This window comes from Bombyx mori, chromosome 27 (genome assembly GCF_030269925.1).
Source record: "Bombyx mori chromosome 27, ASM3026992v2".
Lineage (NCBI taxonomy): Eukaryota > Metazoa > Arthropoda > Insecta > Lepidoptera > Bombycidae > Bombyx > Bombyx mori.
This window is the reverse complement of record NC_085133.1, coordinates 2,537,610-2,559,684: the sequence shown is the minus strand read 5'-3', so window position 1 is coordinate 2,559,684 and position 22,075 is coordinate 2,537,610. Positions and strand designations below refer to the sequence as shown.

General features: G+C 37.1%; 1 protein-coding gene across 3 annotated transcripts in view; it reads left to right on the top strand.

Annotated features, from left to right (window-relative positions):
* LOC101738651 (zinc finger protein rotund-like) overlaps positions 1 to 22,075 on the top strand; it is a 241,869-nt gene that overhangs the window by 116,035 nt on the left and 103,759 nt on the right. The window lies entirely within an intron of this gene.

Below are 22,075 nucleotides of genomic sequence, written 5' to 3'. Positions count from 1 at the left end.
AAATATTACACACAATCCGAGACCCACTTACAACACGAAATCAGAATGGAAGATCTGAAATCACCCTCTCACGCACAGCGAGAGGGTCCGTTCTCTAATGACGTCATTAGTCGCAGCAAAAACTCCACCGTGGACTGAACGAGGAACCCATAAATTATATATGGTGTGAGACGCATGCATTTTCATATGTAAAGCTTGATTTCGGTGTGAAAAGTTCGAGGCTCGATCGAAATAAGCTTTATCTTCTGTATTTTTCTGATAGGCAAAATGGTGCCCGAAAGTGCTCTTTTAATTAATTTAATGCCTTCATAGGCAGACGAGCATGAGGGCCACCGAATGGACATGGATTTCAGCAATGCCAGGGGCATAGTCAAGTCGCTGTCTATCACTGACTATTTGCGAAAAACCTTGTTTGAAAAAGGAAGTCGCAAAAAATCATATTGCTTACGTGTTTACCTGCTTTAAAGTAGTTACCACGTTCAGACATGAAAACGGCTAGTGTGCCTTTCAAACTGAAACGCATTACTGCTTCGGGGCGGAAATAGGCAGGGTGGTGTTACCTACCCGTGGGGACTCACAAAACGCCCTACCATGGTAACACAACCACATGTAGATGTTTATATTATGTATTTTAGTTTATTTATTACATAACGCAATTCCTTCATCATCGGAAATCGTTACTGAACGCATGTGTGGACATTATTGATAAAATATACATATTTTATTTCCTCTCCGTTTACCTCTTTTGTTTGATAAACAATTACAGTAATTCAAGTAAATTCCCTGAATTATTATTATTATTTTAAGTAATACGCTAGCAGCTTTCGCAATAGCGAAAATTCCGACAGCTTTGGGAATTTTAATACTTCAAGTCTTGTCAAGCTTAATGTTGCTTTCATGACACCCACTCTTTCTTTTTCCCCTGTTTAAGGGAAGGCCCTGTAAATGCTTCTGTTTCCGTAATCAGGATTATTAATTACTTTACAATGCTCACTACGCTGTTTGCCTACAGAACCTTAAAATACATCGCGGACTAAACGGCGTAACAATAAAATGTTATCTATATTTACTGCTCTATTAACTTTACGCGCTTTTAACGATATATAGTAATGTCGTAATTAAACTTAATTATTATATATTAAAAAACAACTGCCTACCCCAACAACGGTATAGCGTGATGCCGCATGTGCAGATGAAGTGATAAGGGCATGTGCAGAACGCGTGCAAACCTCATTTGTAATTAAAACTTGTCGCGGTGCTACTATCGGCAACTGTCATTATGTATGGCCATAAAAGTGGAGTTTTTATTTGAAATATTTTTTATCTTACAATGACATTAAAGTGACAGTGATCTAATGCGTGATATGTGTTGTAGGGATATTGTGAGTTTGCACGAAAATAACCTTGGTTCTGTCTATTTTTACCGCCAAACAGTGCGTGCCTTTTTGATTATATTTTTTCCTACCTAAGCTGATGGTCTACAGAGACCGTGTCAGCGTAACCCAACAAGTAGGTGAGCTCACGGGGCTCAAACCTGACGACGTTGCTAACACTAACCCTAGCAAGAGCAGTGCTTCGCAGAAACTACCACCGGATCGGAAACGCGACGCCCTGAGAAGATCTAGCGAGAAACTCAGTGAGCTGAGTCTGCGGGTTAATTTCCACGACGCACTCTTTGCCGCATTTGACGGGTTCGACGAGAACGGTGACTGGTCCCTGAGGTACCTAAAAGCACCGCTTTTTTGGAATATAGAACAGCCCTTATATAATACAATTGCTACTTTGAACTCGTATCTGATGCTTGTGATGGCACGTTGTGATGTCTATGGACTCCGGCAACCGATTTACACTAGTTACGGCTAAATCTTTGCCAATACTCATGTAACAAATAGAGTTCCAATCCAATATCGGGATTCCATGGGGTTATTGTAAGTAGACGAAGAAGTAGACCTAAGAATGGATGGATTGCGTGAAAGACGATATGTGTAAGAGGGGAGTGAGCGAAGAAACGGTATATGATAGAAGAGTGTGGAAGGAGGAAACGTGTTAGGCCGACCCCAGATGACTGGGAGAAGGGCAAGAGAATGATTATTGTAAGTAGCAACCATTGTATTTGTATATATATATATATGTATATATATATGTGGATTTCACGAAAAATAACCCAAAGCTATAGACCAATTAAGATACATTTTCTCTGAGCAATTAAGACAGTATTCGTAATGCGCCTGGTATTTTTTTAAACAAATGTTTTAATTAAAACAGTTATTAGTTTAGTTATTAGTCTTATTTACGACACAGGCCCTCACGCTTATGAACAATTACAGTTCATATAATTCCTATTAATTACCTATTTTATTTAAACAAATTTAGTAATAAAAGTCAATGAATAGGGCTTGTAATTGAATTGATACCATTTGCATTGTGTTTCAGACATAAGTGAAAAATTGTACCGGATCTTCTTGGGATCGATAAAGTTGAATGATTAAAATCATTGACCGTATTTCTATGATATCGAAAAATTTTGAATCAAACATACGATTTTGAACGATATTAAATTTCAACACGTTTTGTTTTATGGCCACAAAAGCCGAGCAAGCGTTAGGCGGAGCGTGCAATTTTTTTTTACATAATCATGAAAATACCTCGTTTAAGGGACCGCTATCAAAGTACTTATTAACAATTTAACATACAACAAGCAAATTATCTTTTTAATTACGTTTCATAAGGAAATGAATTGTTACACGCATTCATTTATTGAATAAATATATTACGTTATTATTGTCTTCTTTTATTGGTCGATGTTATGCAAAAGAGCTTAAATACGAAATAATTTTAAGAAAATATAAAATTGTCAAAAACATTGTCATTGAATTATTGTTATTTTTGGAAATTACAAACATTCGCCTCGAAAAATAGCATTAAATCTTAATTTATGTAAAATAACGAGCATAACTCCCAGGATAAATTATTATCGTAGCGAACCAAATAAATATCTTTTAAGCAATGACAAATTGATCTTAAGTACGCTTTGCCCGAACGCGTTTCTCACATACAAAATATACGGAACCATCTGTCGCGAGGCGGAATGTTTTATTCAGTTATAGCCATTAGAATTCTTATGCAAAATTCTAGTATTGTGATTGTGCACGTTGACATAATACCATCAATCTGCTGTTTGATTTGCAAGTGTTGGGAAACGCTTAGATGCGGCTCGGTCTCTATCGATAATCGAGTGATTTCTTTTATTTTTAGGAGATCAATTTTAAAATTATAATTATTATTTATTCTATATACTTATTTAGTTGTGTAATAAAAATAAGAGTCATATAGACTTTTTTTATTTGAAGAACATTTCGTTGGTAGCGGTGCTTTCGTTGAAAGCTACGAATTACAGCTAGAAACGAAAAATACGTGTAAACCAAAGTAATTTTGACGTAGAATCAAGTGAAGGAATGCATAAATAATTCATTCAGTCAAATTTAAAACTCTAGCGTTGGACATACGCGTTAAAACGTAATGTATGTGTTAATAGTAGTGATAGAATACTCTCAAGTTGAAAAAAAACAGCTAATTGAACTGTAACGCTATTTTTCTTCAGCCGCTGATAATAAATTGCTGTTTTGGCCACACACTACATTAGTCCCTGGGTCCTTAGCTATAGTAAACCATTGAGAGAGTTGTCACAATTCAACATACATCACAAAATTCTGCCGTGAAAAAGTAATGCATTCCTGCTCGAAGGATAGATAGATTGAGACAGAACTCATGTCTCAAGGTGGGTAGCGGCCTTTACGATGTAGATATATATTAGTTCCGGCAGACACTTAGCACGAAATGAGCCGTGCGCTCGTCCACACATTTATAAAGCAATAAAAAGACAGCGGTAGGCAGCGGCAACAAGAAAATCATACAATAAAACATCGATAAACCAGTCGATATTATAAATCTGTCGCCCATCACTAATCTTCTATAATGATGGATTATCTTCCGCGATTCGTTGCCACAATAGCTTCGCACCGCAACGCTTATTAGAACACTCTGTGCATTGTCATTGAAATGTTCACCCGCTCTCGGCCCTTTTTAGTTTAAGCGTGTTTTCACTTACGTTTTAGAGATTAGTATGTGAATTACAAATATGGGCCCGTTCTTGCGTCTTGGAAGATTTAACGACCCACAAAATGATGGGTATAGAACGAAATTAGGACAAATTATAATTTGCGTAATTACTGGTGGTAGGACCTCTGGTGAGTACGCGCGGGTAGGTACCACCGCTCTGTTTATTTCTGCCGTGAAGCAGTAATGCGTTTCGGTTTGAAGGGTGGGGCAGCCGATGTAACTATACTTGAGACCTCAGAACTTATATCTCAAGGTGGGTGGCGCATTTACATTGTAGATGGCTATGGGCTCCAGTAACCACTTAACAGCAGGTGGGCTGTGAGCTCGTCCAACCATCTAAGCAATAAAAATAAATAAATAAATAAAAAAAAAAAAAACATTCGGTTATTTAATCAGACAAATGACTGCCGTATAGGTCACCGGTGCCCTACGCGGCGCACTGAAGTAATTATGTCAATTTCTGTTACTAAGCGCCTGAACTGCCTAACATTGCCTTCTTTTGTTGGTTAATGTACGTTTTAGTCTCTATAAGTCTCTTAGAAATAGATTCATTCTCATTATCTTCGGATTCGTCTTTCTCAGAGTCTATCTCGATCCGGGCATTTCAGTATTGCAATAATTGTTACGTTATAATACTCATAGTAAAAATTAATATTTAAAAAAAAATCTAATAAAAAAAAACAACTAATATCAAAAAAAAAAAAGACTTGCCCGCTAAGTTTCATGCCAGTTCTCCTCAGGACAGCAAGTAGCTATTCTCCCAATAAAACGTATGAAAAAATAAAAACTAAAGTTGTATTAACACTGTATATCGCGTAGGACCAGTCTGGGCCTCAAGTCAAATCTAGGCTGTGTTTATTATGAATAATAACATAAAAGAAAACTTTTATTTTTACTGTAAACTAAACAATTTTTTTTATTGCTTAGATGGTTGGACGAGCTCACAGCCCACCTGGTGTTAAGTGGTTACTGAAGCCCATAGACATCTACAACGTAAATGCGCCACCCACATTGAGATATAAGTTCTAAGGTCTCAGTATAGTTACAACGGCTACCCCACCCTTCAAACCGAAACGCATTACTGATTCACGGTAGAAATAGGCGGGGTGGTGTACCTATCCGTGCGGACTCGCAAGAGGTCCTACCACCAGTAATTATACAAATTATAATTTTGCGGATTTTATTTTTATTACACGATTTTATTCCTTCACCGTGGAAGTCAATCGTGAACATTTGTTAAGTACGTATTAAACATAGAGTCGGCTTAATTGTTTTTTTTTTTTGTAATCGAAATATCGACGTTTAGATTGTTCTGCAAACGGTTCCCGAGTCATAAACACACACAGCTTCCAGAAGCGACGTGTAAACAACACACGTAAAGAATACAAACATTCCTAAGACGCCGCGAACCGCAAAGCTCCTTGCGGTCCACGGGCAACGTTGAGAAGTCTATCAACATGTCTGCAGAACCACACGTCGGCTGAGCCGTTCCGAGGGTTATTTCGGTGGCGTTGTGTTTGAAATTTCCGAGCTTAAGTAGCATTAATGCGACTTAAACGAAACACAAAACGCTAAGTACGATGAAGGCATGTTTCAAATTTACAAATGTATTATTATTTACTAGCTGAGTCCCGCGACGTTATTGTCGTACCGCGGGTGACGCCGCGGAGCGAAGCTAGTTTAAAAAAAAGTAGCCTAAGTTACTCCTTATATCATCAGCTACCTATCAATAAAAGTCTGGCCAAAATCGGTCCATCCGTTCCAGAGATTAGCCGGAACAAACAGATAGACAAAACTAAAAAATAAAATATTTTGGTATATGTACCTACTGTGGCATACATACTTACGCATTTTGTAAAAAGTGTTTATTTTACTATTACAAACAGACGCTCAAATTTTATTTATTTGTATAGCTTAATTTAGAATACGAATTAGTGCGTGAATACCGCGAGCTACGTAACAACTGTTCCAGGCTTTGAAATCAGCAACAGGCACGCCTCGCGGCAGCAAATAGACAGAATAGTTCTGCCTATCCGTGCGAGCCAACAATGCGCCAGACCGACATCACGTTATTCCTTCGTCGTTGAGAGTAATTTGTGATCATGTGCTGTGTTCGCATTTCCACAGACGAATTGGTATCTGTCTGCAGAATTTCAGCCTTGAGAAAATAAGCCACCGACACCCCGTACTTTATCTTCTATGGGGCTAGAAACGGGTAGATATTTTCCCGTCGCGCGAATAACAATTGTACAACTAGTGTTCAGAGAAATTACTTCAAACCTAAACATTACCTTCAGAAATGAAGTTTCCGATGCGGAAGCAACGCTGGAGGAAGAAAATAAGGACCTTTAAAAATTATAAATCACCGACGCCCATTACAAGGAGATTAGCATAATTCATCCGATCAATACATCCAATAGCATCCCACGATACAAAATAGCGTTGCCTTCACACAATGAACTGAAAAACCGGTAACAAGGAAGTACTTAACCCTTCGCGCCCCCAACAATAGATCAATGCGCAATAATCTTATAATAGGACTGTACGATTTTGCCCTTCAAGTATAAATGAATAGGCCCATTGATGTATCGGGATTTGTTGACAGCTGTTTAGGGTTAGCACGGAATAATGTCAGGTGAGTTTTGATCGCCAATACGTTAATTAAAAAGACGCAAAATTTTTATATTATGAGCAATAAAATAACTAGCCCCTGAGTGGAGACAATTCCTCTTTTCGCATTAAAAGTGTACAATTTCCAAAAATATTCGAAATCGAGTTAATATGCGAAAACATTTGGTATCACCAGTATTTTTTTTATAAATATTGTCAAAAGAGCGTAGTTTAGTTTTTTTTTTAATTTACCTATGTTTTGACTACTATTAACAAAATTATTATATAATTTTTATCTTAATTTAAAGGACAGATAATGTAACTGGTAAAAAAATGAAAAATAAATGTTGCAAATATGATTAATATTAAAAATATTACATGTTAAACCTTTAAAACGCTCTCCTGTAAAATTAGTAAATTTTGAGATTATACAGTTTTAATGCGAGAAGACGAATTATATTGATCCGCAAACACATAAAGTCCGCGTCGGAACGCTACTTCGATAAGGCTATGCGTCATGATAATCGCCTTATCGTTGCCGCTGCTGACTACTCCCCGAATCCTGATCACGCAGGAGCCAGTCACCGTCGTCGCCCTAGACACGTCCTCACCGATCCGTCAGATCCAATAACCCTTGCATTAGACCCCTTTAGCTCTAGACCGACAACAAGAGTTCGAGATGCAACCTAACCTAAACATCAGCCCGTTGAGTTTCTCGCTGGATCTTCTCAGCGGGTCGCGATTCCGATCCGGTAGTAAATTCATTCGCGAAGCAGCTGCCCTAATGTCATGTCATTTGTCAAGTCTCAAATTGGATGACGGCATCGACGTTATTATGTAAATAGGCTTCGGGAATCACTTGAAATAAGTTGGCCAGCTCGTCCAGTCGTAATAGTGATAATATTATGAAACATATAATCAATCACATATGACGTCATACGTTGGGATCGGTACTTATTTTAAGACGAAAAATTTCAATGGCTACCGGAGCCAATAGACATCTACAACGTAAATGCCGCCACCCACCTTGAGATGTAAGTTTTAAGGTCTAAGTTTTTACAGTACAACGGCTCCCCACCTTTCAAACCGAAACGCGGTTTAGCGGTAGGCAGCGGCTTGGCTCTGCCCCTGGCATTGCTGAAGTCCATGGGCGACGGTAACCACTCACCATCAGGTGGGCCGTGTGCTCGTCTGCCTACATTACCGCTTCACGGCAAAAAAGGCACTATTATTAATTTAATTAAGACTAGAGGTCCCGTAGTAGTCGAAATTCGACTATAATTAATTGAAATTGTAAGTTTGTACACTATTATGATTGTATTTTATACTTCTATAATCACAAATTTCGCCAAGACTACACTATAAAAAATATTAACAAAGACAAATAATATATAATCTATTCTCAATTTGACGACAGACGTCAAGAACAAAAGTTTGACAATAAATAGTATGCATGCGTGTGTGCGTCAAATACATGGTATGTAGTGTGTGTAATGTTTTCTTTATTGATTTAATGTATCTTTTATGCATTATTAAAAAAAAATATTAGCTTTGTGCACTTCTTCTCTATATTCTCTATAAGTGCGGAAAATTTCATACTCCTCCGTCCGCGCATTTTTCGTAAAAAGGGATACAAAGTTTTTGTTTCACGTATTAATATATAGATATTATGATGTAACTATATTTTAGTTTGTTTTACTGTTAGTGTCCGATACGAGAACTATGTCAAAATGCGTCTTACATTCTTTCATTACAAAATTCAAAGCGTCAATTAGATTAAACATAATTTTTTATTCAATTCCGAATCACGCTTGCGTTCTACTAAAAATATACGGCGACCCTTAAAAATATTATATTTCATCAATACATTTCATATTAGGGTTGTAATATTGAAAATCACAATCGGTAAATGGCGTGCCGATACAATGGACGCGTGCGCGACAAACGTCAATAGATCAATGAGCTGCTAAGTAATTTGATATTCTTGAAATACATTTTTTATATCCATTACACTTGTCGAAAATATTCAAATGTCTACGTAAAACACTTTAGCCGTCCGCGACCACGAAAACTGTCAAGTATTTAAATCATTTTACTGGTGGTAAGACTTCTTGTGAGTCCGCACGGGTAGGTACCACCACCCTGCCTATTTCCGCCGTGAAGCAGTAATGCGTTTCGGTTTGCAGGGTGGGGCAGCCTTTGTAACTATACTGAGACCTTAGGACTTATATCTCAAGGTGGGTGGCGAATTTACGTCGTAGATGTCTATGGGCTCCAGTAACCACTTAACACCAGGTGGGCTGTGAGCTCGTCCACCGATCTAAGTAATAAAACAATAAAAAAACATCGAAAACAATAAGCAATATTTTTTTTTTACTAAAATACCATATGATACTATAGTTACTATATTAGTCTCTTACTGTAATACTATGTTAGATACCCGTCCCTACGAATCAAAGGGTAAACACCCATCTTCCAAATCACGTCACTTCTGATCCTCCCGATCCACTAACGGTGCTTTTGCGGTACTCCAAGCACCGGTCATCATTCTCGTCGAACCCTTCGTCGCGTTCGACGAGTAAATTAACTCATAGAAACAGTCCACTGAGTTTTTCGCCGGATCTGAAATAATTATTAAAAATAATATGCTTATTGAATCACTTAGACCCAGTCATCACTGAATTAGTATGATAAATAATGGAACACGTACTCATATGGTAGATACGTGATTCAGTAAACAATACCGGTCACCGTCCTCGTCAAAGAGTTCGACGAGCAAACTAACCCATAGACACAGCCCACTGAGTTTTTCGCCGGATCTTCTCAGTGAGTCGCGATTCCGACCCGGGGGTAGATTCCGCGAAGCACTCCTCTTACTAGGGTTGGTGTTAGCAAGTCGCCAGGCTGAGCCGGTGAGCTCACCTATACGTCCGATGAAGCAAGGATAATCCCTCGAGGTTTACCATCATCATCAGCTTATAATAGTCCACTGCTGAACATAGGATCTCCAATTGCTCGCCACTGAACCCGATCCTCGGCTTCTTTCATCCATCTCTTGCCAGTCCTGCACAGATCATCACTCCACCTCGAGGTTAGATAGGCAAAAAAAACAAAACTATATTATATCATAGTTTTGTTTAGCCTACCTCACTTCTTGCTAATATTTTCCTAGTTCTGTATATATAATTCATACGTATTGATTCTACAAAGCGCTTGCTTTTGTTTAGAAATAAATAAAATTGAAGTTTCAGTATTTACTGTATGAGAGTTCGCTGTATATCTTCAGGACTTTCGTTGACTATTAAAACATCTCTTCGAACTTTTTGTCGAATAACAAAATGTTTTTTTTAAGTATAGTATTTTTTTTTTCTCATCACACAAACTTAAGAATAACGGTTCTGAAGGATACCTCAAATTACAATTCAACTAAACTAGTTCGAATGGTTGCCTCAGACAATGATCGCAATTAATAAAAGCACCGTACGTTCTCACGACTTCTTCCAGGATTCTAGCAGATTCATTGTTCGTTGCTTAATAATAAATAAAAAAAATTATACCCTAAACAAAGTCCGTGAAAAAAAATCAGTAGGCACCACTAAGACTGCGCATCAAAACCGGTATTCAATTAGACACACAATGAAATTAAACAGGGACAAGTTGAGTTTAATTATTCACACGAAGATACAGGAGGATACCGATCGTGAACAAAAGAGCAGAAAGAAAAAAAAAAACCCTAGCATCAAATTATACATCAAATTATACATTCGGCTATCCTTAAAATAAAAGTGAATACAAACACACGTACTCGGAAAGACAGACGTGTTTTAAATTATGTAAAAATTCGCGAATTTACAAAGGGTTGGAACTAGTTATGTAAGGAGTCACCGTGCGAAGACGCCGCCAAAAAACAAACAGACGCAAAAACCGCGATGTGCGTAGTGTATTAAAAAAAAAAAAAAAAACTATTCTGTATTGTCTATAGTTTTGCATACGTTGAATAATGTCTTCGTAAGAAATATCCCTTATCGCGCTTCCCACAAGTACGGTATGCAAATTAGTGATGATGCTTAATCTTTTATTTTAATGGCATCTTATTGTGTCGGCTCAATAGAATGTGTATGGGGAGAGAGGATTTTATAAAAAAGTTTCCCGAAAAAAAAAATTAATCACTCGATACTCTATGCAAATTCGAATCTGTTTTAGACTGTGGGAATCTTTATCTATGCTGGTTTTTAGGTTGAATACTTTGGGGGGTAAAATTTTGCCGTTGGTGCGACGGTTTTTGTATTTAAAAAAAAACTATGGGTTCGGATTTTAATTGTGAACGCAGAATTATTTAAGAAAAGCATTTGCTAGAGAAATTTAAGTCGTCGTTGCCTAAAGGATAAGACGTCCGGTGCATTCTAAAACTGATATCTCAAGATGGGTGGCTGCATTTACGGTATCTCAAGGTGGGTGGCTGCATTTACGATATAGATGTCCATGGGCTCCGGTAACCACTAAACACCGGGTGAGCCGTGAGCTCGTCCACCCACCTAAGCAATAAAATAAATAAAAAATCGTATCGAGCGATGCAATGGTGTTCGAATTCCTTGGCGGGTACCAACTTTTCTAATGAAATACGTACTTAGCAATTGTTCACGATTGATTTCCACGGTGAAGGAATATCATCGTGTTGTAAAAATTGAACCCGACAAATTTAATTTATGTGATTACTGGTGGTAGGACCTGTTGTGAGGGCTCGGGTGTCCATTTAACACCAGGCGGGCTGGGAGCTCGTCCATGCATCTAAGTTATAAAAATAAACAATAGAAATCATTGTATTAATCGATTTTTAGTTCATGAAACATTTACAAATTAATAGAATATTTTGGGATGTTACAGATTGAAAATAATAATTATAGTAGATATGTACATGAAATGATTTTTTTTATCCATTTTCACCTTAAATACGGCTTGCTTTTTTTTATTGCTTAGATAGGTAGATGAGCTCACAGCCCACCTGGTGTTAAGTGGTTACTGGAGCCCATAGACATTTACAACGTAAATGCGCCCTCCACCTTGAGATATCAGTTCTAAGGTCTCAATACAGTTACAACGACTGCCCCACCCTTCAAACCGAAACGCATTACTGCTTCACGGCAGAAATAGGCAGGATGGTGGTACCTACCCGTGCGGACTCACAAGAGGTCCTACCACCAGTAATTACGCAAATTATAATTTTGCGGATATGAATTTTTATTACACGATGTTATTCCTTCACCGTGGAAGTCAATCGTGAACATTTGTTGAGTACGTATTTCATTAGAAAAATTGGAACCCGCTTGCGGGATTCGAACACCGGTGCATCGCTCAACACGAATGCGCCGGACGTCTTATCCTTTAGGCCTCGACGACTTCTGGTATAATAGCATTTCTTCATAAATAACTATAATATAATGATTGCACAAAGAAAAATAAAAAGGTGAATTCTTCATCAGTAGCCCTATCTAAATTTTCGCCGTAATGACCAGCTCTTTGCTGTCCAGATCCACGAAATTCCTTTGACCTTCAATAGGCGTCGGATCGCCCGCGTTGCGTCTTCGGATGTGTTGTCGTCTCGAGAATTCTTTGAGTATAGCAGCCAGGTCTACGAGCAATGTGCTCGCCCAGTGTGACTTCAACCACCCAATCATTCGGGCTCTCAGTTATCATAATATCTCTATCTGTAAATCTCCTCATTTTATTCAATCTCGCAGGGAAACTCCGCGCCTAGTCCTGTCGAATCTCTGCAATAAAAATGAGGATTTCGATATATTACAACATATTGACGTTAATTTTAATTGTTTCAGGTATGTTCGCGAAAACGAGGTTTACATTATCCAAAGGTAATTTATGAAAAACTATACAATCTATATATATATATATATAAAAGAAAGTCGTGTTAGTTACACTATTTATAACTCTGGAACGGCTGAACTGATTCGGCTGAAAATTGGTGAGGAGGTAGCTTAGACCCAGGAGAAGGACATAGGATACTTTTTATCACGTTCCCGTGGGGCGTGACATAAAACGTGGTATAACAAAACGCAACTGATATGGAATAGCAAAACGCAACTGACAGCTAAACGTAATATAATATATGGTTAATTATAGTAGAATTTTGAAGTTGATCGGTTGATGTGTTTGAAACAAACCGTGTGGCGGAACAAAGTTCGCCGGGTCCACTAGTACTATTATAAAATTGCGTGAATTTTTTTGCTTAAACATTCGAAGGTATTTTGTTACTAACAGTTAAATCAAGGAAATAAACTATATTTTTTTGATTAGGCGTATAACGTCTACGTATTATTACAGGACGTTCTCTTCCATTATTATAAATAAACTAGGTTTTGCCCGCGATTTCGTCCTTGTGGAATAGTTACTTTGACATAACGCTAAATTTGACGCCCCACTTCATTTACGTAGAAAGTGAAAATATGTTTGATTAATAGAACGGAGGAGCTATTTAAGGTACCAAAATCACGCTTTTTAACAGACTTTAAAAGAGGAAGTTATCAATTCGACCATAATTTTTTATCTATGTATGTTCAATAATTTCTCGAGAATGCTTTAACCGATTCTGATAATTATTTTTTCTTTTTTTTTGTTGTTCGAAAGTGTAGACTTCCCGAATGGTCCTGTAATCATCAAGATCTGATGATGGGATCCTGGAGAAATCCAAAAAAATATATTATTGTCAAAGCCTATCTTGAAGTGGTTTGGATGTTACAATGTTGTAATGAATAACGTATTTATTTGGACTAGAGGTCCCGCAGTAGTCGAAATTCGACTATAATTAATTGGAATTGTAAGTTTGTACACTATTATGATTGTATTTTATACTTCTTTAATGACAAATTTTGCCAAGACACTATAAAAAACTACACTATAAACACACAAAAAAATATTAACAAAGACAAACAATATTTAATCTATTCTCAATTTGACCACAGACGTCAAGAACAAAAGTTTGAAAATAAATAGTATGCATGCGTGTGTGTGCGTCAAATACATGGTATGTAGTGTGTGTAATGTTTTCTTTATTGATTTAATGTAACTTTTATGCATTATTTAAAAAAATATATTAGCACTGTGCACTTCTTCTCTATATTCTCTATAAGTGTGGAAAATTTCATACTCCTCTGTCCGCGCAATTTTCGTAAAAAGGGATACAAAGTTTTTGCTTCACGTATTAATATATAGATAGGCATTGATATCATCTTTATAAAAACACCTTCACGAATAATGCTTTATTTTAGAACAAATTTGGTTAACATAAAAAACGTTATAGTGAGCCATTATATATGCTGTCGCGGACTTTTTTTTTAATATATTGAAGGGGAACAATTCTACATATTATAGTAGGTACATTATTTTAGCGAAACTTTAACCGTTTCCGCAGCGCACGCAGCGGAAGCTCTCACAAGGGAAAACTATCCCGATTTTGAAACATTCTTTATTGGTGGTCCGTTTATATTGATCTTAGTGTAATGTTATATAGCACATAGCGTATCTCAATAAATGAGCTATTTGATCCTGAAAGAATTTTCAAATCGGACCAGGAGTTCCTGAGATTATTGCGTTCAAACAAACAAACAAACTCTTCAGCTCTATTATATTAGTATAGATAAATAAAAACAAATATAGTAAGTAAAATACGGCATAAATTACAAAAAAATAATTAATGCACCCCTCATGAATGATGTAACGGGGAACTAGTAACGCCATCTGTTGTCAGCCAATAAATTTACAATTAGTCCGATGGATCGATAATAGATGGCAGTAAAGTCGGAGCTGTCTAGAATGAAATTATAGAAGAGAATGAAAATGCTTAAATTTATCAGAAGAAGCGAGCATTTGTTGTACTATTTTTGATAATAAAATAACAAAAATGAACACGCACTTAAGCAATTAATAAAAAATTAGAACTGAATATTTTCATGAATCAATGCATGCCTGTCTTGTTTTAAATCGTTGTGAAGTCAAAAACGGTCATGATAGTGACAATGTTCAAGCTAATTTAATCTAGGGATGATTGGTATTTAAGAGTAAGTAGGTAGTACTTTTAAACTATTCTCTGTTCCTCGCTATATAATTTAAAGTTTTAAAACAAAAAGGATATTTCTTCAATACGTATTCGACAATTTTTTTCCTAAGGCCCGATTTTTCCATTGTCCCGTTATCTGATTCGCTTTTCGACAAACAAGAAAGTACCTCTTCTCATTAAAACTCTTAAGCGTTTGATCGACTTTATATAATTTTATTTTTCATTGATTATATGAGACGACAATCTCACATAGCCATCAATAACATTAATGTCGCCACCACCTTGAAAACATACTTCTAAGTCTCAGACCTACCCAACGGCTGCCCCACCCTTCAAGCAAAGTACAGACCAAAATAGGTATAGTCTGGTATAATCGGTGGTAGTCTGTACCATGCAATCCATGCCACCCATGACCGAACACTGTGGAAGAACCTCACATGTGGTCGCGTTCCTCAGCAGTGAGGGATTGATATAGATAAATACATACATACCAAACACACTAAAATATTTTTTATTACTTCAATAGACATTAATACGTATTTCGCTTGAGAAATGACATTCTTCTCTGAGCAAATTGATTTTAATAAATACATCATCAGTCTAACTATATAAGCTACAACGAAATAAAATAACTAAAAGCATCAACTACATTTCAATACCCTAATACTTATTTATAACCTTTGTTTTTAACTTGTATTAGCTTCACTTTAATTGGCTTTAAATTGCTGGGGGCGGCTTATGTCCAACAGTGGACATCGGTAGGCTGGAAGATAGAAGATAGAATTGGCTTGAACCGTATCTGTGTATGTAAATGAAGTCATTCAACCTAATTTACGAGCGAGTCCAAGACGTCTGATTAACTTGAAAACTAGCAAGCGCATCTAGTATCGATATCATAACAATAATTAAGTGCTTTGACCTAATAACCCGACCAGGATAAAAATACTATTATTACCTTAATTATATTATATAATTTTCATGCGACGTAGGTACGTAATAGTGTTTTTTTTTATTGCCCTTGTTGGCAGACGAGCATACGGCCCACCTGATGGTGAGTGGCTACCGTCGCCCATGGACTTCAGCAATGCCAGGGGCAGGAGCCAAGCCGCTACCTACAATTTTAATTTAAACCATGTGTGTTTAAAATTTCATATATCTTTCCTAATCCGAGACGAGGTCACAATTTGACGTCAACGATAATGATTGGCGCCATTTTTCTAAACAGCCCATAAATTATGGATTTACGATTTAGGCCCGTAATTAATGGGTTTTTATTGGAAACGAGAAAAAATAATCAAATATAAAATCTACATGTGCGGGTTTGTTTGTTTAAGTACAGTTGTATAAACTTCAACTCCCAGACACAGCCCACTGAGTTTCTCACCGGGTCTTCTCAGTGAGTCGCGATTCCGATCCGGTGGTAGACTCTGCGAAGCACTGCTCTTGCTAGGGCTAGTGTTAGCAAGGTCCTTAGGTTAGAACTCCGTGAGCTCACCTACTCGCTCGGCGAATCTGGAATAGCCCCTTGAGGTTACTAGAATGAGTAGGAAAAAAACAGATGGCGCATGAGATTACCTCAAACTGTATATTATAACATCCATCTATAATCGTAACGAATCCAATTTGGAATTTTTTATCCGTAACATCTGGGAAACTAATTTTTTTTATTGCTTAGATAGGTGGACGAGCTTACAGCCCACCTGGTGTTAAGCGGCTACCGGAGCCCATAGACATCTGCAACGTAAAAGCCGCCACCAGAGAGCTATGTAAATCAATGGCCGCCACCCACCTCGAGATGAGTTCTAAGTGTCAGTTTCAACAGTAAACAGCTGCCCCCAGCCTTCAAACCGAAACGCATTACTGCTTCACGGCGAACTAATGTAATATTAATAAAGGCTATATGTGACTTAAAGACAATTAAACGTATTCCCAGTTAACGAAAACGTGCTCAACATGCAAATCTCAATTAGAAAATACTATATATTACCATACTATATTACCATACCATACTACTATATACATACCATACTAAATGAATATTTAAAAAAAAAAATTATAAAAAAAAAAGACATGCCCGCTGAGTTTCTTGCCAATTCTTCACAGGACGGAGGCTAATTCTTGTGAATTGGCGGTAGTTCTTTTGACGTTCAACAAGTATGTACTTTCATTTATGTTGAATAAAAATTATTTGATTTGATTTGATTTGATATAATGTTATTATATATTAAATACTATATATTAATAAGCTTCCAAGCTCATTACTGGTTCTATAGGATAAATTCAAAATATTCATTTTTGTTTACTAAACAAGCTACCGAAATGATACTCATTTTTAAGATTCCACTCACATACTTATGATTTTAAGACATGATATATAATAATGATAAAAACTCACCTTCAGGCGAGCAGTATGCTTGTCTGCTTAAAGTAGCAATAGTAGCAAGAAAAAAATTATGACGATTAAAAGGAACTAGAAATTTCCGTAAAACAAACAAATTGAATGAATGACCTACCAAACCTAACCACGGAAACATTAAACTGTCCAAAGCATCGGATGATGTAAGCTTTAATGAAAGAAATTAAGCTATTTCATTTAAAACTTTCAAAATGAATATCAAGGGAATATCCTTTAAAAACGGTAAGAGATGAAAAAACTAAAGAAGCTTGTACTTGTGATAAGCATAATTTGATAGAGATTCATAATAAATTAAATGACGTTAGCTAAAAAATACACGATTCCCAATACGTACACGTATATCTATATATTAATACGTGAAGCAAAAACTTTGTATCCCTTTTTACGAAAATTGCGCGGACGGAGGAGTATGAAATTTTCCACACTTATAGAGAATATAGAGAAGAAGTACACAATGCTAATATTTTTTTTAAATAATGCATAAAAGATACATTAAATCAATTAAGAAAACATTACACACACTACATACCATGTATTTGACAAACACACGCATGCATACTATTTATTGTCAAACTTTTGTTCTTGACGTCTGTGGTCAAATTGAGAATAGATTAAATATTGTTTGTCTTTATTAATATTTTTTTATAGCGTAGCCTTGACGAAATTTGTGATTATAGAAGTATAAAATACAATCATAGTAGTGTACAAACTTACAATTCCAATTGTAGTCGAATTTCGACTACTGCGGGACCTCTAGTATTCTTTAAAAACGGTACCTAACAGATGAAAAAACTAAAGAAGCTTGTACTTGTGGTAAGCATAATTTGATAGAGATCCATAATAAATCAAGTGATGCTTGCTAAAAATTACGCGATTCCCAATACGTACACACATTTATAAATTAGCATGCTAAGTCTACATGCGTTTTTGTCTAGCATTATTAGCGCGTGTTACATACAAAAGAAGCGTCTATGCCACTTCAGGCTAAGCGCAGTCACTCACACACACGCGCAGCTGCGACTAGCAAACGTCCGCGACTCCGTTCGTACTTTATAACTTTAAAAATAATATTTTAATATTTTACTAATTTACTAAATTTATATGAGGATTAATAAATCGATCACATAAAAAACGGCTAAACTGAACTAGATGTGGTTTCGTAGAAAAATAAATACGGCCGAAAATACGGCCCATCTGATGGTAAGATGGTAAGTAATTACCATCGCTCACGCGCGCGAGCATGTCAGGATTACAGCCAGGCCGCTGTTTGCTGCTGAGGACTCTTTGCTAGCCTCGTTTGAAAAAGGACATGTCGTAGCGCTCGGGAAACACTAGGAGGGGAGTTCATTAATCACTGTATACTCTTGCTATAGTAAATACGATAATATCCCCCTTGCTTCATGCTAATGGATCTACAAAGACACTAACACTATATCTACTAGAGATTGACAAGACCAACTCCATATTCCGTGAAAATGCAAGTTGCAATTTTATTTTTACTTTAATGCATTCCAATACGCAAGATAATTGTATGTCTCGAAGTGAATGAAAATCACGTAGAAACATGCCGTCACACAGATTCAAGTCAAGCCCATAAAAGCGTGTCAAATGGCAAACGCGACACTCGCTATGTCTGCTCAAGAGACTAAGGGTCATAGCACTTATATCAACTCTGAAAGGGATCGTAGCCGTATCAACTCGAGCCATTTAGTATTCTTTGTATGAAACTGCCTACTGGAAAGCACACTAATCTAAATCATAAAGTAAACAATTCGCCTCGGAACAAGTACGAACCGCGGTGTGCCGCATGGTCAACCAACAATCCCTGCGCTTACGGCTCATAGTATCCGCGCTTACGTCTGTCTTCCGCCACATTTGCATCTATTCCTCCATCCTTGCCCCTCTCACATCTCCTGCCTGGCAGTAAGCTGAGTCGACGTATCGGAGCTGTTGATCCGCTTTGGTTACGTGCTTACGTTAGGTTGACGCTTGTTTGACGGCGAGGTGAAAGGCGATACGGTGCCGATCCCTTTCCGACTTGATATGTGTGCTATAACCGTAACAGTGGAAATATCAAAGAAACGCACGTACGCTTCGCGGCTACAATAGGTATCTTCAATTTGACGGGTTTCATGGACTTAATTTTCCAAAGCAATCCTAAATATTTTTCGTTCTTGTAAGCGTCACCATAACGTAAATCATAAACAACTGATTGATATGCCCCGCTTGCCCCTGAAGCCGTATTTTACATAAAAACGATTGTAAAGTAGAATCATCCAGTATCAGCAATTTGAAGTGCTCCTACTTGTCTTTGATTTCAAGAATAGCTTCTACCAGAGTGGCACCTGCTGAATATTTAAGTTTCGTTAATCTGCTTACACGGCACGTGTCCTGTGACTAATACGGAACTTTCGGTAGGCAGCGGCTTGGCTCTGCCCCTGGCATTGCTGAAGTCCATGGGCGACGGTAACCACTCACCATCAGGTGGGCCGTATGCTCGTCTGCCTACAAGGGCAATAAAAATAATAATTAAACATGTCGTATGCACAATGCAGAAACTATCCTTGAATAACAAACGTCGATTTTCCAAAGTTTCAACTGAATCAGGTCAGGGAAACACAAACGCGTAGAACCAGAACATAAAAACAAAATTAAAAACATTATTTCAAATAAATAAGTGAACAAAATTCTGTACAATTTTTCACTATTATTAGTTTTTAGTATACACACACAAAGATTTATTTTGTCTAATCGTAAACATAAACAAGATGTATCTGTGTGCACGCCCACAAACGTAGTGCGGATGAGATACGACTCGCAACTAGTGAGTTGTGAGGTAGTGCCGGCTAGTGTCGAGTATTTTGACGAATTCCGAATAGGGACGCGACGTTGTAATTTATTCGGATAAAATATACGTATGCGGATTTTACGGAGATATACGGATAAAAGATGGACATTAGCGGAGATATACGGATAAAAGATGGACATTAGAAATTACAACATGGGAAGGACCAGCGGGCAAAAGAAGAAGAGGACGACCAAGAAGCAGATGGATCGACGAAATAATAGCAGCAACTGGAAAAGAATGGAGAAACAAAGCCAAGGATAGGGAAGAGTGGAGCAAGCTGGAGGAGGCCTATACCCGAATGGGGTTCCAAGCACAAGTTTATATTTAATTTTGTAATTTTTATTTGATAAGGGGTTTTTTCTTTTTTTTCTTTTTTTCTATTTGTGTTTGGAAATAAAATGGGCTTATTATTATTATATTATTATGCGGATTTTAGGTCTTTTTTAATGCTTTTGTAGACACGCGAGCAGACCGACCATCTCATGGTGAGTCGTTACCAGGAGCACAGCGAAGCCGCTGCCTACTGGGTTGTAATCTCATTGCTATCTTTCTATGTTTGTTTCGTTTTATGAAAGATTTTTCCTGTACTAATAAATAATGTTTATTCTGTACATCAGTAGACGACTACAAGCTTCTACTCGGTGTTAATTAAGTCCATATTCGACAACATGATGAAAATTTCCATCATAAGATAAAAGGTCGAAATCTCTCTTATCAAATTTTATAATGTAAAATAACTTTTTCAATCCTAACGTGCTATTGATGTAAGCAGAATGGTACTTACATATAAGTGCAGGTTCACAAAACGCCTTCTTTTTTTTTGGTCCGTGGGCCGAACCTCCTACGAGGTCCCCACGCCTAAGGGGCGCGGGATATATTAATCTACCACCGGATCGGAATCTAGACCCACTAAGAAGACCCGGCGAGAAATTCAGTGGGTTGTCAGTGTTTTGAATTGGTCAATGACGTCATGACCCCTTGTATTAAATGATTACAGAACTCATAGATATCACAATTTGAGTGCCATCACTGAAACTTGAGACTTGTCTCAATTGGATTTTACGAAACCAAATGAATCCGGTTATCTTGATCGGTTAAGCAAGCAAATGATTTACTATACATTTCATTAATCCGGTAAATTAATGAAATGAAACTCATAATGACACATTTAGTAGCTCCTTGGCTACTGTGCCAAGGTCGTAGGTTCGATTCCCACATCGAGAAAACATTCATGTGATGAAGAAGTTTCATTTTACTTATCTGGGCTTTTAACATGTACGGATACCAGTCTGCGGTTGCCGTAATACTTGATATACTAGTTTGAGAGCAAGCGATCGTGTATAACAAGTGTCTGGGATAAACTAATATGTAGCTAAATAAATAATTAAATGAGGCCGTCAGCGCAAAAGTGGCCTAACCCACAATTTTTTATATTCAAGCTTATATGTGTATTGGAATTTATTTAAAATAAATAATAAATTTTGATGCAAAACCGGCCTATCCATAGTTTCACCCATAGATAACAGATAGCTTTGTAAACATTATTTTTGCGCGTATTGTTTTTTTGCCAACTTAAATTAAAATTCATGAATTAATCATCATCATCAAATAATTGCCTCCTTATCAACTATGGTAAGCTTAGACCACATTTGCGCTGACGGCCTCAAATAAATATTATAAGTTTGTCAAGTCTCAAAGCAAGGGAATTAACGTTGGATACGCTATAAATTGATTCCCGCGACTGGTTAACACCAAAGAAAACTATGGTATAAATATCCGTTTCTAATTGTGATATCCGCGTATGATGTTGATGTCACAGCACTAAGGCGCCTCTATTTACGCTGCTCCCGCGCACAGCGGGGCGGGGGGTATCCAAACCTGATGTTCGGTCTACGCTGACCTTGTATCAAACACGTCTTACATCATAATACTTCATAATGCCTTATTTCGATTAGTCAATAAAGATAAAATGAGCGTTATGTGAACTGAATTTAAGATCCAGAATACTCTGTGA